The following is an 18373-nucleotide window of genomic DNA, read 5'->3' as shown; positions in this document are numbered from 1 at the left end:
TCCCAGATGTGTCTGCCTCTCACTATGCTCTCCCTTTTTTCTACAGTAAATGTTCTCCTCAATCATACCTAGGAACATCCATGTGCTTTCCTTACCTTTTCATTTATTTTTTAAGTGGGAGAAAATAAATATTGTACATTTCTGGTTATTAGATGTCTGGTGTTTAAATCTAACAAGAAAAATCTTCGATTTTGTGAAAGGGCATAAGACCTTTTGTAAAATTAAACATGCTAATCAAAAGAAATGTAGATTGTAGAAAAATATAAAGTTCAGTCTAATTATTTTTCATGAGCAATCTACAATCAATAAAGAAATGATAAAGCAAGTGGCTTTACAATACCAGAATTTCATGGTTGTAATCTCCAGAGTGAGAATCCCTGGATGCTGAGAGAAAGCAGGGCTTTAATGTTTGAGTTGCATCAACATTGCACAGCATAGTCAGACCCTGTATTAGAAATAAATGACACAAATTAAACGAAAGCATATGAATGAGTGAAGATGAGTATACTGAAAGCAATAAACATGTATTTAAGATTTTTAAAAACATGCATATCTATTTTTAAATCTTCCAATTCATTGACTTGAAGGAGGAGATAATTTTCAAATCTATTAAAAGAATAAAAATATTACATCCATAGCAAAGATAGATTAATTTTTGTCTTATGGTCAACCAAATATAAACTACATAAGGAACTGCCATAAGAGAGGCAAAATTGACACAATAATAAAATAGAAAAGTAAAGATGGAGAATTTGAATTTTCAATCATCTTTCAAAACTAAGGGCAAATTAGTTTCAAGATGATGTGGTATATGGCTAAAAAGTGGTTAGTTAAGTAAAATTGGGTACTTTAAATTATTCATATCTATATCTATATCTATAGATAGATAGATAGATAGATAGATGTATATAGATATTGATAAAGATATAGATATTGATATTTGTGTATATGACCATGGGTGAGTGAGGGTTCTGCTATATATACACAGGTGTATGATTACAAGGACACCATTTGGTCTCTAGGTCAATTGAATTCTAGCTTATTACCATTGAGCTTGAGATTTTCATTGATCTTATAGCTTAGCAGCTCATTGGACTTGCAGAACAAACATGGAATTAAAATGCCATGCTATCATTCCCTCATATTATTTTGCTTTGGAAATGCTACAAGTCAAAATCTATATCCTCATATTCCATGACAAACATTTCATGAATGAGCATTCTCCTTACCGTAAATCACACATAAGACAGGCAGAAACACACACACACACACACACACACACGCACACACACACACACACATAAACACATAAACACACATGCACACAAATACACATGCTCACATACTTGCATGTGTGTACCAATGAATCTACAAAGCTTTAGAGATTTGCCGTAGTCACAGAAATTTTTAAATTGGAAAAGTGAATAAAATAAGAAAATGTAATTCTTGGCTCAATAACAAAACATAGATTAAAATTGTCCATGTAACAATTCACACCAAAAAACTTGAAAACCCTGCAAAGAAAGCAAAATATTTATAATTAGTTTTTGGTATATTGGTGAAAAATAATTAGTAAGATGGAGTCAGAAATTACTGAAAAATTAAATTTTGAAATTACCACAAAATATACATTCTGTAAAAGGAAGTATATATTCAAACAATTATTATGACACAAATATAGAACTTTAGTTGTCCATGAATTACTGAGTGAAGAGGATGCCCAAATGACAAAGGGGAGTATACACACAAAACTAATATGATTGGTCACATTAATACTTCTATTCAAATGCTCCCCTTGGTTTTCTCAATTTCTCAGTATGATCCCACTCATGGACCATATTGCAATAAAATAATGACATACGAAAGAGCAATCACAGCAGAATGGACAAGTAAAAATGAAGTAAAAATTAAATTCACAACATATATAACATGAATTAATAAAAGCATAACTCGATAAATAGAAGCATATAATTTTATATCACATTGGAAAAGTCTACTATTCTGCAAGTATGATATTCTTTTTTTTTTTCTTATTTTCGGAGCTGAGGACCGAACCCAGGGCCTTGCACTTGCTAGGCAAGCGCTCTAACACTGAGCTAGATCCCCAACCCCAAGTATGATATTCTTAAACAAAAATTTAAACATTACATATAAGAACATCATAATTAATGCTCAATAGTCATTTCTACAAAGCAGTACTAAGAGTATTAAAGAAGAAAATATACAAATGTGTATATGAAAACACTAAGGATGGTCAACATTAAAAGGGCATCATTAATTTATATTTACCTCTAGCTATCTAATAAATTTAGAAAATTTACATGAAATTACAAATACTTTAGAAAACAATATTCAAACAATGAGCTATGCCTATCTAAAAAGAAAAAGAAAGGAAAACACTGGAATCAGGAGAAATCCATTTGAATTTGTGGGTCTGGGGACTACCTTAAGTGGATAGTCTATTACAGACTCTTGGTTACTTTCCATATGTTGCAGTTAAATTCCTATTGCTGAAACATTGATTTAAAAATGGAATTATAGAAATTTGTACAGTAACTACCCCTGTTAGTGCCTGGTCCCTGTGTGCTATCTTTCAAAGAGCAGAGAGGTGTTATAAAGGAAGCTGTTAAGAGAGAAAAGTACTCAACTGTAAAATTTAGCTATGATGAATTTGAAAGACAATGGCCAGCCTTGCAATGTATCTTTGAAGGTGTAAGATGTTAGACTCCAGAGAATTAATTAACCCTATTAAAACGGGGTACAGAGCTGAACAAAGAATTCTCAACTGAGGAATACCTAATGGCTGAGAAGCACATAAAGTAATGTTCAACATCCTTAGTCATAAGGGAAATGCAAATCAAAACAACCCTGAGATTCCACCTCATACCAGTCAGAATGGCTAAGATCAAAAACTCACGTGACAGTAGATTCTGGTGAGGATGTGGAGGAATAGGAACATTTCTCCATTGTTGGTGGGATTGCAAGCTGGTACAACTACTCTGGAAATCAGTCTGGTGGTTCCTCAGAAAACTGGACATAGTAATAACTGAGGACCCAGCTATACCACTGTTGGGAATACACCCATAAGATGCTCCAACATATAATAAGGACACATGCTCCACTATGTTCATAGTAGCCTTATTTATGATATCCAGAAGATGAAAAGAGCCCATATGTCCCACAAGAGAGGAATGGATACAGGAAATGTGATACATTTACACAATGGAGTACTATGGAGGTACTCATGACTCTAGTCACATATGTATGAGAGGATGGCACTGTCCAGTATCAGTAGGAGGAAAAGACTTTGGTCCTCTGAAGGCTTATTTCCCCCACTGTAGGGGAATGCCAGGGCATTGAGATGGGAGTTGGTGAGTGGGAGTGGGAACATCCTCAGAGAAGCAGAGAGAGGGGGTATGGGAGAAGGAGAAAGGGGATAAAATTTGAAATGTAAATACATAAAATATCCAAGAAAAATAAAATAGAAAATGTCTACTGGCTTAGACATCATATCAATAGCTAGTACCAAATTAATTGGACTCATTTCCTGGTTAAAAGGAAGTGAACTATGCCTCACATTGTAAACCAGCATACAACATTTGACTAGTGTGGCCATGAAATTTTGAGGACCTAACTGCCATTTAAATGAAATGTTATAGACATTAACTACATTGCTTTATAATTTTGTGAATCTGGGAACGTCAAACTGATTCAGCGGTTTTATTTATACACTAATATGGATGTTGGCTTTGTATACATGTATATATGTAACAATAACAATTAATGAGCTAATTCATTAAAAACTAGAGTTATGAGTAAACAGCAAGAGTTTTAGCTACAGAAATATGGAAAACACACTAGACTTTCATTAAATTCTTATAATCATTATAAAAAGATATAGCAAGAGGACTTGGCAGAGATTCAGAATAAGAGAATGTAGGATGAAACAGAAGAATTGAGATGAATATGACCAAAACTCATTACATAAATGTATAAAAAATATTTATTAAGGAAGTGAAACTCAAGAACTAAAAAAAATATCAGGCCATGTACTGTACTGAAATTTCATAATTACATAGAAGGAAGTAATACAATCTGAAAAGGATCACTAACGTTCAACAAATTAAAAAGAAAAATAAACAGTGGATGCCACTTCACAAACATTTCCTAGGCATATCCTTAGAGCAAATGGGGTAGAAAATGAAAAGTGAGTATTTCTAAGGAAAGAACAAACCATATCTAGTTTGAAATAACATCATGTTGTTTCTATAAAATTAGTAAGGCATACACAAAAATTTGGTTTTAAAATATGCCTAAGAAACATGTTTGTATAGGAGGAAAACAAAAGATTTAATGGATTTTATGTGAAAACTGTTAATAATTGGAAACCAAAGGTAATATGCTCAACAAATTAAAAAGCGAAGAGAAAAGAAGCCCACGATTTACTATACCATGACTAGGTGTTTGACTGTGTCTTCAATGAAAGTTTATCAGAACCTAGTGGAGAAAAAGCACTTCATTCCCTGAGTCTGAGCTCACCATAAGGAGCATGGAGAGACCCTGCATCAGGAACCTAAAATGGAAAGGAAAATGTTTAGGAATCAATTGTTGATTAATTGTAAAATATGAACACTTGAACAGTAAATCATTTCCTTATAATTAGTCAGATCTATATCAGATTTAGAAACTTCCAAATTACTAGACAAATATTTTTAACATTAATATGAGTGTAGTATTCACAAGCAATGTGAAGATTGGGTACATTAAGCATCAAAGCCACCATATGTGCTCTTGTTCTTATTATCAAAATAATTATAAAATTTGTACAAAACCACCAGAAATCCAGTACCAGTGAAATTGTCCAGAAAATAAGAACAAGATCAATGTACTCCAATCACATTTCCTCTTTAAAAACAATGGACAAGACAGTCCTGTTGGAGATCAGATACCATAGTCAGGCTACAGCTTTAGGGAGAGCCTCCACTACATTTATGGGGAGAGCACAACATGGAGATAGAGCTGCATGGTTTCTATATGTGTGCCAGGGCCTCATTCCTTGTAGGTTCTTTGGTAGGTGGCTCAGCCTGAGAGCTCCCAGAGGTGCAGGTTATGTGACTCTGTTGCATAAAGAGAATCCCATCCCTTTCAGGGTGCACATTGGGGGAGGACTCCAACCTCTCAAATGAGAAGGGGAGGGAGATGAAGGGAGGGACTATGTGAAGGGGAACCAGATAGGGACAGTGCATAGGATGTAAATAAATTATTGAATAAATTAATTAAAGTTGATAAAAATTATTGGAATATGACAGTACACATATCAGTACAAAATTATTTGAGATAAATTAAAGGATCAAAAATAATATTTACTACCTATCATTTAACTTATGTTACAAAATTCCAAAATATGGTGATATCAGACTCAGGCACTAAGGAGGTTTTTCTCCACCAAATTCTGATAAGCTTTCACTGAAGACATAGTCACCACACTTAGCCAGTGGTATGGTAAAGGGTGGGCCTTTTTTTCTTCCTTTTCGATTATTAATTTTTCTCTTTGGTTTCCAGGTATTAATTGCTTTCACATAAAATATTTAAAAAGTTTCTCAAATCTTCTGTTTCAAAATTATAATACAGAAAAATTGGATTTTTAACAGTGTATGTACTCAAATTTTTTATTTGTCTCTTTAGGGGTCCGTGAGTGCATGCAGGAGTGTGGGAGTGCGGGAGTGTGTGTGTGTGTGTGTGTGTGTGTGTGTGTGTGTGTGTGTGTGTGTGTGTGTGTGAGATAACAAACAATAAAAAGATGTCAAGTTCTCATCTGTGCCCAGATATGACCCAGTCCCACAGCTCTCTGTAACCAGTGCCCCTGGGGAAAGTGCAGGACTCTAAGAAGTGTGGACAATCTTGAAAGTACAGGGGAGACCATCTCTTCTGCTCACATTCCTGACCCAAGTGGAATCTGGCTAGAGCCCTCTATACACAGGAACTTAGGAGCAGTCAGGGACAGGATTCCTCTGGTTAAATCCAAATCTTGCTTTTTCAGTGTGTTGTAAAACCCAGGATTTGCTTTCGTGGGAGAACTGTGTTCTGATGATGCCAAGTAGCCTTGGTTTCTGTTGCTTAGGTTCCTGAAATTACCACTCACAATCTGGTTATCTCTGGTGTCAGTTGGACTTGCTATCTCTGACAGTGGCTTTACCCTCCTGAAAGCCTGTGTGTCAGCCCTCCTGGAGATAGGCTTTCTCCCAGCAGGATCTCAGGTACAAAGAGAGCTCTGTCACAGGGTCAGCTCCAGGAGCAGACAGAAACCGGAAGGATCCTGTACCAGACTACTCCTCAGTCCTGTGTCAGAAGGCTCTAGGAGGAAGAAGCTAAGGAGAATGGTGACCAGCAATTTCCACTAACCTGGACCCCCAAGATCTCTGGCACCGATCCACCAACCAGGCAGCATACACTAACTGGTATAAGGTTTCCAACACATATATAGCAGAGGACTGCCTGGTCTGGTATCAGTGAGAGAAGATGTACCTACATGTGTGTGTGGGTTATTTCCTATTTTTTTAATGTACTATTTAATTACAACATTTCTGCCTTCTCTTTTCTCCTTCAATCTCTTCCATATACCACTACATGCTCTCCTTAAATTAATCAACTAATCCTTAAAATAGTCTTTGTTGGATATATACATACATATGTAGAGAGATTTATTTTTTCAGGATAACCTGTTCATTCTGATATTGCTAATTGCACATTTGTTTAAAGCCAGACTTTTGGGTACTGATCAGCCAATTGGTTTGCTCGTCCCTGAGAAGTCAATAATTCCCTTTCCCAGGTTGTTCCTTTAACCTATCATAATTTGCACATGGTTGAATCTGTGTTGGCTTATCTTTTTCTAGCTTAGCATGTTCATGTGTGTTATCCTTATCAGCTGTTTTTAAGTAAGTCTTGTTCCTGAAACTGTATCTATTAATAAAAGACCAAATATCATTGCAAATGCAAGAACATCTGGGCCTTACACTGTTCTCCTATATTTGACATAATCTTGCCTAAGGATTAGGTTTGTGCAAGCTTACAAAAGATGAATACCAACAGCAGTCTTTTCCATCTATGATGGCTATGAGGGAGAGATATCATATTTAGTATTAGTCAGTATTATTGAAGTCAAGGTTACTGGAGGAGGATCTTCAACCACAAATTTGGTAAACAGCATAATATCTCACTGCAACTTACAATTGTCTTCATGTTCATTGGTAAGATTATCCTCCCGCATGTCAAGAAATTTCTCGTTGGATGAGATAGAGACCATGACAAACAAACAGAAAAACAAACAAAAATTAAAAACAGCAACAATATCTATCAAAATATAGATATGTGGAACACAGTACCAAAGTATTTGAATTAACTATTTAGGACTGCCTGTGTTGTGCATAGATATTCAGAAATCCATGGCATTGTTGGAATCTACTGTACTGAAAGCATCCCTGAAGAAACCCCCCCCCCATTCATCAAGCCATGAAATTCTAAAGGAACTAAAATCTGGGTGCATCTACATGAGTTCCTGTACCAGCCATGCTGAGATTTTTGCTAAGCAACTACAAGTCCTGTATATGCAGTCATATTTGCTAAGGACCCATATGGGGCAAGTAGACTATGCCACCAGACAAAAGAACTGGTAAGGTTGAAGCAGGTTGAAAACCACAGTAAATCTCATAATTGAGAACATCCGGCACTGGGATCAGCTTCTAGCCAGGCTCTACCTATTCTGGAATATGTGAACATGCCACCCCACTGAGAGGACCAGGAAAATTGGTCACACAGCATTTTTTTTATTTCTACATTTATTATATCTTTATTTTTATTTTATTTTAGTTTTTTAAACTTTATTTATTTTATTTTACTTTCTTTTGTCTAGGAATAAATACAGGTGCTCTCAATTAAAGGAAAGAGTGTTGCTACCTGAGTCAACTTATTCCTATGTGTATTTGATCTTATAAATAAGTAACAGGCACAGCCATAGCCACTGGAAAGAGAGAAAGTTATGAAGCCTGCACAGCTGTTTGACATAGTTCTAGCAAAGCTGACAGGATTGCTGCAATCACTGTCCTTGTATCCCTAACTTCCAGGTTTCTGTTTCTGCTCATCACAGTATTGAGGACTTTCTGTATTATGACTCACCTCATGACTTTTCCTGAGTAAAATATGTCTAAGGGAGATAATGGGCCTTGAAAAAAAGGACTTACAGCTGCCAGTTTTTTGAGCCAGTGTAATTATTATCTGAACTTTAAATACAACATTTAAATTAGTGTTACACTCACCATCAGCAAAATAGCTTCACTTTGCAGCCGAAGGGGACCATTACAATAATCTAATCGTAAAAATGTAACTGACAGTGCTCTATGCCCAATGTCAATTGAATGATAAAAGAAAAAAACTTACTCAACACCTAATACTCAGAGAAGACACAGAGGTAACAAAAAATATGTTTCAGAGGAACAGCATCTCTGCTGTAAAAACCGACTTCTATATATGACAAAGAAGCTGTATCCAAAAAATGCAAAGTAAGAATACACAACAATTAGTAATAAGGTGACACCTCAAGAGGAACAGTAAAGTGCATGGTAGAAAGTCAAAGGTCCCACAGCTGGATGAAGAACTTAGATGCTAAAATATGTCCAAGTATTCTATAGCATTGATTGGAGAGATAAAAGAAATATTTCAGACCTAAATAAATGCATATACAACATATATTTGAGAAATATACAACTGCTGATGGACTCAGAAGTTGATCATTAAGTACAAATATTTATGTATGCAAATACAAATGTTAATAAGAATAAGCCATGTTGTATGATTCTGTAATTTCAGTGTTGAATTATCTTTATTATTGCTTCAGAGACTTAAATGCAGACCTACAGGTTTTCAGTGGCATCCTGATTTTGGGATGTCACATGATGATCTCTGTATTGCTAGCCTAATCTGGCTCCTCTTACCCATTTGATCCCAGACCTGTAAAGACCAATATTTATATATACCCATATTTATATATACAAATACATTTAACTTTTCATTTTGGAGCACCTAATTCTGTTTCTTTATTATTTATTTAAACATATACCATAGCTGTTTTTCTAGATCCAACTAATTTGCTAGTTTTATGCACTCCTACAAAAGTGGTGACTAAAGAATAAATAGGTCAAATAAAAGGTAAGGTCTCTTCGACATTTGATATCTTTCTTTTATTTCCTCTTTTCTCACCTATACATACTACATTAGAGGCAATGCCAAATAGCCTCACAAAGTTTATGCTATGGTTTTTACCTTACAGCAGAAGTGACTCTGTAGGATGGCATTCAACATTATATAAATTTCTCAGTACCCGCAACAGTAGACACATTGCTAATTCTGTTACTAATGTGCTATTCCCAGGCACAAATCAGTCACAAACAATAAACATGATAAAGGAAAAGACAGCAATTCTGTGGTTTCTCTAGCTCATAGCCACTGTCCAGGTGACCTCATCTTATTGTTGTATGTTGCCACATTCTGTATTGTCCTTTACTTTGCCATCAACTCCCTACTATGTTAAAAAGAAAAATGTTAACACCAAGTAAAATGTCCCCCTGTAATCTCCACTAATTTGTACAAATATGTTCAACTACTTGTCTTTTTCCTCCTTTCAAGAATAAAATCACTGCTCTTCCCAAACTCAAATTCCTTTTTGTTTTATTCATTTACATTCTTGTACTCCTTCCCATATTTTCACCAAACTGTCTTTTCCAAGCAAGAAAGATATCATTCATATAGCTACATATACGAAGACACCTTACCTTTGTGATTGATGACCTATTTATTCTAAGCTATTCACCAAACTATTTTCACTTTTGTAGGAGTTGCATAAAACATGTAGCAAATTAGTTGTATACCCTAGAAAATACAGATATGGTATATGTTTAAATAAATAATAAAGAAACAGAATTAGGTGCTCCAAAATGAACAGTTAAATGTATTTGTATATATGAATATGGGTGAGTGAAGGGTCTATAATATGTTTTAAGGCAAGGTCAACATGCAGTGTCTATCTTAATCAAATCCCAGCACATTTTCGTTGAAACAGTTTGTTACTGGTTGTAGAGCTCAGTAGTGTATTAGACTAGCAACAAATTTTGGTATTATGATGCCATGCCACAAGCCTTCTTGTTATTTTGTATTGCTGATTCATATCCTCATGGCCCATGATGGAATTTTGACAAATGAGATCTCTCCTCAGTCAAAAATACCCACAGCCATCAATAAATCTTAAACTCTTCTGAGATTTTCAGTAGAAACAATAATTTTCAAAGCATTTGAGAAATGTGAACATGATATGAAATTTAATTTCTGATTCAAAAGAATAAAAGGTGTATTTAAATTGAACCTCTTTTTATATACCTAAAATTAGAAAGCTTAACAAAGACAACAATGCTTTTGGAATTAACTTTTGTAGTATAGCTGAAAAATAATTAGTAGGTTGGAAGCATAATGATCTCAGACATGGACAATGAGGAAGTTCTCCACTAAGTTCTGATAAGAATTCACTAAAGACACAGTCACCACACCTGCCTAGACATATTATAATTCATGGATCTTTTACTATTCCATTTCAATTATTAGTTATCTCTTTTTCTCTTTTGTTTTCAATTATTCATTTCTTGAATGTTAAATTCAATTAATTTTTTGTTTTCCTACATTAGCCTGTTTTCTAGCCATATATTAAATCTGAATTTTTCTGTTTTACTATTTCTGCAGAAACAACATGATTTTTTTAAAAAAAACTAGATATAGTTTAGTTTTTCTGCTCTAGAAACACTCATTGTTCATTTGCTATACTAATTGCCATGAGGAAAATATCCAGTAATCTGTGAGAGGACAGTATTATTCTTTTTTTTCTCCAAATTTTGAAATATTACTGATTCTTGTACCATTCGAGATAATTTTTGTCCATTTAAATTTATTGAATTCCAGTACCAAATATAACTTGATTTGTTGATAGTTAATTCTTATATTCACTGTTTTAACAAATGTTTTTATACATATTTATAATTAGTTTCAGTCATTTTCATATAAAATCTACTATCTCATCCTATACTTTTTGTCCTTTTGCTATTTTTTTTAATTTCAAGAATATAGGGAGTTAAAACAAGAATAGTATGTTACATAATTGTCACATTTCTGTCTCTCAAACTCTTGCTGTGGTCTTCTTACTCCACTATCAAATTCATTATCACTCCTTAATTATTATTGTTACATACACAGGCACACAAACAACATAGAATGAATATATAAAATAACCTGTTGCATTCCTTGCTGTTCCTAGCTTTCCAATATTTTGTAGTATAAGGGAAGAAATGGTAGGGCAGTTAGAGATTATGTTTTATGAAAGTGGTGGTGACTTTTAGTTCACTGAATTAACTAGCCATATGATATTAGCTTGTTTTTGTATGATGCATTATTGACCTCTTTCTAAGCAGCTCTTGGGTCCAATTTAGATAGGTATTAACTACTGGTAGAAATATGCCTTAGAGGTGCAATTTTAACAATATTCACATTTGAAGAACAAAAAGAAAAGAGAGAAATGATGCAATTATGCTGGCAGAAATTTTTATGAAACAATAGTCTCTATGGTGTGCATCCATAGAATTTATTGAAATGGAGATAATATCCTCTATGTCCTCAACTGTAGATGGAGCTAACAGGTATGTTCCCATAGCCTCCTACCCTAGTAGAGGATGTTAGAAAAATTCCAGTTTCCTATGGGTACAGGCAATAGAGGAAGAATAAGGGGAGGTCATGTAGCAAATAATTAACTGAAAAATATACATGGGAAAAGTAAGAAGTACTCTAGTGGCAGCTTGAGTTCTCTAAACTGTAAGCAGTAAGTTTAAAGAAGTGCCAATACCAATATCCGTGATAGTGAAAGCTTTCTTTCATATGAAGTAACACAAATAATGCTGGGAAAAGTACATGTCATCTAGAAGGTTGAAGAAAAGAAAAGAAATTGAATCTCTTATTTAGGGTGCATTATCTAGCTTCAATGGAAGAAGTTGGCCCTAGTCTTGCTGTGGCTTGAAATGCCAAGACTTCTTGTAGTCCATGAGTTGCCTTCCCTTTTCTAGGGAGAAGGGGCAGAGGGTTTGATGGGGGCAGAGTTGAGGTGAGATGGATGGACTAGGTGGAAAAGGTGGGGAGCTACTGTCCTAATGTAAAATGAATTAATAACTTATTCAATAAAATATTTTATAGTAGCAAATACACATAAAAATTAGTTTTTATATACCAAATTGTCAGTCCTAAAAATATACAAAAGTAGTAGTGGACAGATGACTATATATAGTTACATAGTTATATGTATTGAGTTATATATAGTTATATATATGCAACTGCAATTTATGTGAAAGAGTTCATGGATTTGAAAGCAAGGAGATATGTATAGAAATATTTAGAAGAGGAAGTTGCAGGGATTAATTATGCAATTATTTTATAATTACAAAAAGTAAATAGATAATTTTTAAAATATTTCCTTTCAAATCGACAGATTTTCTTGTTATTTATCTTCTCCTAGAGAGTCCTGAAAGGCCTGTTCATCCTAAGCACAGCATCCATAAATTGAAAATATTTGCTCTAAACTCCTGCTTACTGTACCACTGAGCTTACAAAACTTCCACCCAGCAATGGTGATGATTTGGGAGAGCTGCAGACCTAGATATTCTCTGCCATAATTGGCAGCAGCTCAACGTGAGCAGCCACCAATACTATAATAATTATTTACTATCATATAAATTAAGCAAGTTTAAGAAGGCTTACAAACAAGTAAGTTCATGAGCTCCTTTAACAGTGGAAGTGAATTCAGTACCCCTCGTACAGGAAATGTCATTTCAAGGAGAAATAACTCAATTCAGAGAATATAGATTCACAAAAGATAATATGCACTAACCTAGATTGGAATGAGAGACTATTGGAGACAAATGAGCACATGAAGAATAGTCCATTCATTTATTACTAATTTCAACTCAGGTTCAGAATTACACAAGAAAAAGGTAAGAGTGCCTGATTTTTGGTTTGATGTGAAGTCTGAATGTAACCATGAGTAGGCCAGTATTTTCAGGTCTGTCCAAATTACTAAACCTATTTTCTAATTTAATTCTTCTGTCACAAATATATTATTTAATTATTAACTCTTCAGTCTTTCATAAGAATGAATAACAGCCATTAATGAAGTATGGCATAACGATTTCTTACTACTACAATTCTTATATTGCTACATATTTTTATCAACAAATAAAATAGTATGATGAAATGATACAAAAATAAAATAAAATATATTTTGTTATTCTTACTTCTGGGAAAAGCTTTCCTATCACAATGTGCAGCATTCCCCCTACACTGTCATGTTCTATACTGATCTCGTGGTTTGATAATGCAGACTTTATTTAGATCTTCCTCATGGTCCTGAATCAATTGCTCTCATGATGATATCAGTCACATGGAAAATGGCTATTAAAACGAGGTCACTGAAAATCTGATTGAAGATTTTTTTAAAAAGCTTATATACACATATGAGGATAGTCAAACTATGACTGCTTCTTCGCTTACATACCATACCTTTTTAGAAGAAATATAGGAACTACAATATTTTCAGTGTGACTTGAGTCATCAGAGAGCCTAAAGATTGGCTTTGTAGCTATAATGAGATATAAACAAACTATGATCCTCATACTGTAATTGAAGGAGCCAATGATGGTTTTAATGAATCACATGTTTGAGTACATAAACATAATTATATACACAGTTTTACTGCTGTTTCAACTCTGTCAATGAAAATTCCATTATTATTAATGAAATCAAAAATATGAGAGCACTATATATACACTGTTCTAAGACAACAAAATATTAATGCAAATTTATATTTAAATTTAAAATTGAGCTTAGCTTAAATTAAAATTGATTCAGATAAGTTTTCTGATAATTGAAATATTAGAGGCTGAAGTATCATAATAGATTCTATTATCACTACTTGAATAATTTAGTGAAATCTTACTAAATTACCATGTAAGATCATCAACTTGGGTATCATTAAATTTCTTAAAATTGAGAAGAGGTGGAGATGCTGTTTTACTTCAAGGCTGAGTAAGCCAAGTGTGTTTGCACACAGGACAGATGTGAGGCTTTGCCACCATCACTTGTGCACTTTAGTTCATTGGATAATGACAACTACTTCTCTTTCACAAAACAAACCCTGTAGACCATCTCACCTGAATTCAAATAGATTTCAGAAGGTAAAATTAACACTCAAGTAAGATAAAAGTAGTTTTTGTGTTCCCATGAGCAGTCTGGACAGATACTACATGTTATGGCACATTGCATGCTTTGAGCAATGGTGTAATTTTGGGTGCTGTTCTCTTCACTGAAAACCTTTTAGCCAGCTGCCTGAAAAGGTGCTAACACCTCCAATGGTGTAATATGCATATTGAGGAAAAATCCAGGTGTTGTGTTCCATTATTAATAGCAGGTGAACCTGTGTCTGTGACCTTGAATCAACCTGAAAACCAGAGTCCTAACAAACTGTTACTGTGGGCGAAGTGATGTGGTCTGTTGCATTATGGGACAGCACAACAAATCCTTTCTTATAATGTGAAAAAATGAAGTGTTTATTGCCAGTGCATCAGCTGTATTAAAGGGTTTGGAGAAAAAATGTAGACTATATCCCTAGGGCTCTGCTTCTTTAATCTTCTTCAAAGTAGCCCATTCACACACCCTGATCAGCTCCCTAATGTAAAGCTCCTAATAAGAAGTCAGACCAATATTGGAGTTTGTCCAGTGAGATTCTTTCTCATAATGCCAATGACGAGAGGAAGTACAGCACTTCCTAGTTAACATGAGAATTCTAGAAATGTGCTAGTGTCTTCCAAACCCAAGAAGAAAGAGAAGGTTTTACAAAAGATGTTGTGCACAATAAAATAAAAATATATGAAACTCTTGCTTCCCATCTCTCTCTGTTCCTATTTCTGAAATTGTCATCTCTATTAGCATCTCTATCTAATCATAATTTCAACATTCTCAGCTGGTGTTATCAATCCAGTAACTTTGAATTAAAGAGTCTGTTCTCCTGAGATCATTAAGTTATGAAATACTTCTGTTGCATATATTTGGTGAGTTGTCTCTACTGGGTATCACTTGAATATAACTCCTAACCATGTAAGTGAAATTTTCAGAGAACTAAATTAATATAGGACAGGGGTTCTCAAATTATGGGATGGGACCTATTTAGGATTAAATGATCCTTTTATAGGTATCAACTAAGAACATCAAAAGTCAGGAATATTTAATTTATAATTCATAATAGTAACAACATTAAAGTTTTAAAGAAGCATTGAAAATAATTTTCTGGTTGGGTAACACCACAGCATGAGGAACTGTATTAAAGCCTTGCAGCATGAAGGAGGTTGAGAAGTAATGACAGTATACACAGTAGTCACACGATGTTATTTAATAAATGTGCATTACCTTCATTAGTAACTGTGTTAAGATACAAAACTTACCTCCCTGAAGTGGCTTATGAATACAGATGCTAATGAACACATACTACATACTGAGTGAAGATTACAAGATTAAACCTTCAGACCTGAAAAGAAACAATAAAAGTAATATTATACAGAATGAAAAATTTATATGTGAGAATATACATGCAAGTAGATGAATGTAATATCAATTAGTAAAAAAGGAGGCCAGGAATATGAAAGAGAGAATGGTTATGTGAAAAGCAGTGGATAAAAAAATAGAGAAAAGTTGCAATTAAATTATATTCTCTTTTATATGATTATTATATGATTATTCACTTTACATCCTGATTGCAGACCCTCTTTTTCTTCTATCCCCAAGCCCCACCCTCACAACTCCTTCACTACATTAACCATTCACTTTCTCCTCAAAAACAACCTTCCATGGCCAACAAGTTGCAGCAGGATTAAGCACATACACTCCACTGATGTCAGAGAAGGAAACCCAGGTTGGTGAAAGGGATCCAAAGGCAGGCAACAGAGTCAGAAACAGACCCTTCTCCGATTGTTAGGGGCCTGCATTTAGACCAGCGTACATAAAATATAATTTAATGTGTGATCTGGATGCAACGGACAACAAACACAGAACAGTCTGTCATACCCAGAGGCTGAACATGTATCTGGCTAGTTGAACCTAGAGTCTGGCTATTAACCAGAAGGTTTCCTTTTTGCTGTATACTATTCAGATTCTGACTTTGGGCTGAAATGGCAGCTTGCTGATGACTCTTTGCAAGCTCTCTGTGTCAGTTTTCCCAAGTCCTATGATTATATACATGAGCCTACACTTTGGATTAAAAGTTTATATCTATTATAGTGTACTACCAATGGCTATTTGCTTTAAAGAAAGAAATGTTGATTTTAACTCCTGCTCAAGAAATATACCCAGTGAGCATTTGATGCCCTAAGGTGGCAGGATTGTCAAGAAATAGTTTAAGAGTTATTTTAGAAAAGTAAATATATATATAACTATTCTGTGTGCTGGTGTGTGTGTGTGTGTGTGTATTTGTGTGTGTGTATATGTAAATACAGAAAAAATCCAAATCCATATCCTAATCTAAAATGTCTTCCCCTATCCTCACCATAATTTGAAAACTCACTTAATGTTATTGAATATTTGTAAACATGGATTTTGAAAATCCACCCTCCATGTCTAATCTAAAATTCTTCCCCATCCTTTAATTTGATAACTGTGTGTTTGTGTATTTGTGTGTGTTTGTGTGTGTGTGTGTGTGTGTGTGTGTTTGTGTGTGTGTGTGTGTGTGTGTGTGTGTGTGTCTGTGGACATGCAGTTCTCTTATGAAGAGGGAACCATTTGTCATTTGTACATGCAGGTAAACAACAAAGAACAAATTCTGCTATTCTTCCTCTGGTGTCTTAATTTCTTAAAATATTTCACTAAAACATATAAATATTGTATGTTTCATAAAGCTACCATCCACACCTTAACCTAAAATCAATACCTATCCTTCTAATACTATGCTGATATCCCTACATATATCTACAACTCTATCTTCTCTTTATATATGCATGAACACATGCATGCAGATGTTCCTGCACACATGTGTATGTGCATATATGTACATGAATGCCTGAAATTGGGTAAGTAGGTTATGGTTTTTAACAATATAATTTAATTACATTTCTGCCCTCCTTTTCCTCCTACAAATGCTTCTATATAACAATAAAAGCTCTCCTTCAATTGCATGGCTTCATTTTTTAAATAATCATTTTTAAATGCATATATGTATATGAAATACAGTTGTATACTTAAATGTATATAAAACTTGTTTTTTCTCTTAATGTTTGCTGGATGTGTGTTTTCAAAGAACTTCTGGTACTAAACAACCAATTGGTATTCTCTTCCCTGAAAAAGCCAATATCTGCCTTTCTCAAATCGTCTCATTTGTCTATGATACTTTGTATGTGGCTGAGTCCTTGTGGACTTTACTTCATCCTCTTTGGAGAGTTCATTTAAATACCTCATTCAGCTGATTTTTGGTCAATCATGTTGCTCAGTCTCAATCTGATATTACCAAAAGACAGAATATCACAACCAACTTTCTGAATACAGGGCCTTACAATTTTTCTGACACATCTGAGGCAAGGTTTCCTATGAATTCTATGTTGAAGTATTCTCTACATGTATTTATCAAGTCTACACAAGCTTACCAAAGAGGAGGACAACCAACAATTTAACCCAAATATGATGGAAATGAGAACACTTACCAAGAGCAGTAAAGGAATCCTAGGCGTGCAATATTGGCACATATATCTGGGAAAAAACAAACAGCTCTCTAACTGAACACATGGCCTAATGAACAAGAAAGATATCATGCTTAGGACTGGAATCCTAGTTAACTCCTCTGCTGTAGTGAAGTTACAGTTACTGGAGGAGAATCTACAACCACATATATATTAAAGCAACATAATGTCTAACTACAATTTATAATCATTTAAGGTCAAACCCAATAAGTTTAATCTTCTCAAAATTCAAATAGATAGGATCATTATCCTTCAAACTATAAAATTATGGAGGCCTGTATCCAATTATTAATAATACATGTTTATGACAGCCTGCTTGTGCAGAGATGTGTGAAAAATCTATGGAATTATTAAAGTCTTTGAGAGAAAACACCCCAGAATAAATCTGACTCTACCTACTTCAGTACTTCATTAAATATACTGATGTAGTATGTTTTTAGCTATTTGCTAAGGTAGAAGTCTCGTATATGCAATCTTAACTGCCAAGAACTTATCTGTGCAACTCCGCTGCTACGTTCAGC

General features: G+C 34.3%; 1 long non-coding RNA gene across 7 annotated transcripts in view; it reads right to left on the bottom strand.

The window, feature by feature from the left end:
- Window positions 1-404: 404 nt before the first annotated feature.
- Window positions 405-18373, bottom strand: part of LOC116892022 — an 80745-nt gene continuing 62776 nt past the window's right edge. The window contains exons 8-11 of one of the 7 annotated variants that reach the window (XR_004386894.1): window positions 15573-15655; window positions 9825-9921; window positions 1498-1514; window positions 405-445 (exon numbers count right to left, since the gene is read on the bottom strand). This is a non-coding gene — a long non-coding RNA (uncharacterized LOC116892022). Of the gene's footprint in view, window positions 446-1497; window positions 1515-3985; window positions 4574-4791; window positions 4906-8952; window positions 9004-9824; window positions 9922-15572; window positions 15656-18373 lie in introns of those variants that run through there. The other 6 variants (XR_004386893.1, XR_004386895.1, XR_004386896.1 and 3 more) reach the window with 6 other exon arrangements.

Source organism: Rattus rattus, chromosome 2, assembly GCF_011064425.1.
Source record: "Rattus rattus isolate New Zealand chromosome 2, Rrattus_CSIRO_v1, whole genome shotgun sequence".
In the NCBI taxonomy this organism is placed as follows: Eukaryota; Metazoa; Chordata; class Mammalia; order Rodentia; family Muridae; genus Rattus; species Rattus rattus.
The sequence above is the reverse complement of the archived record's forward strand: the minus strand, read 5'-3'. Positions and strand labels throughout refer to the sequence as shown.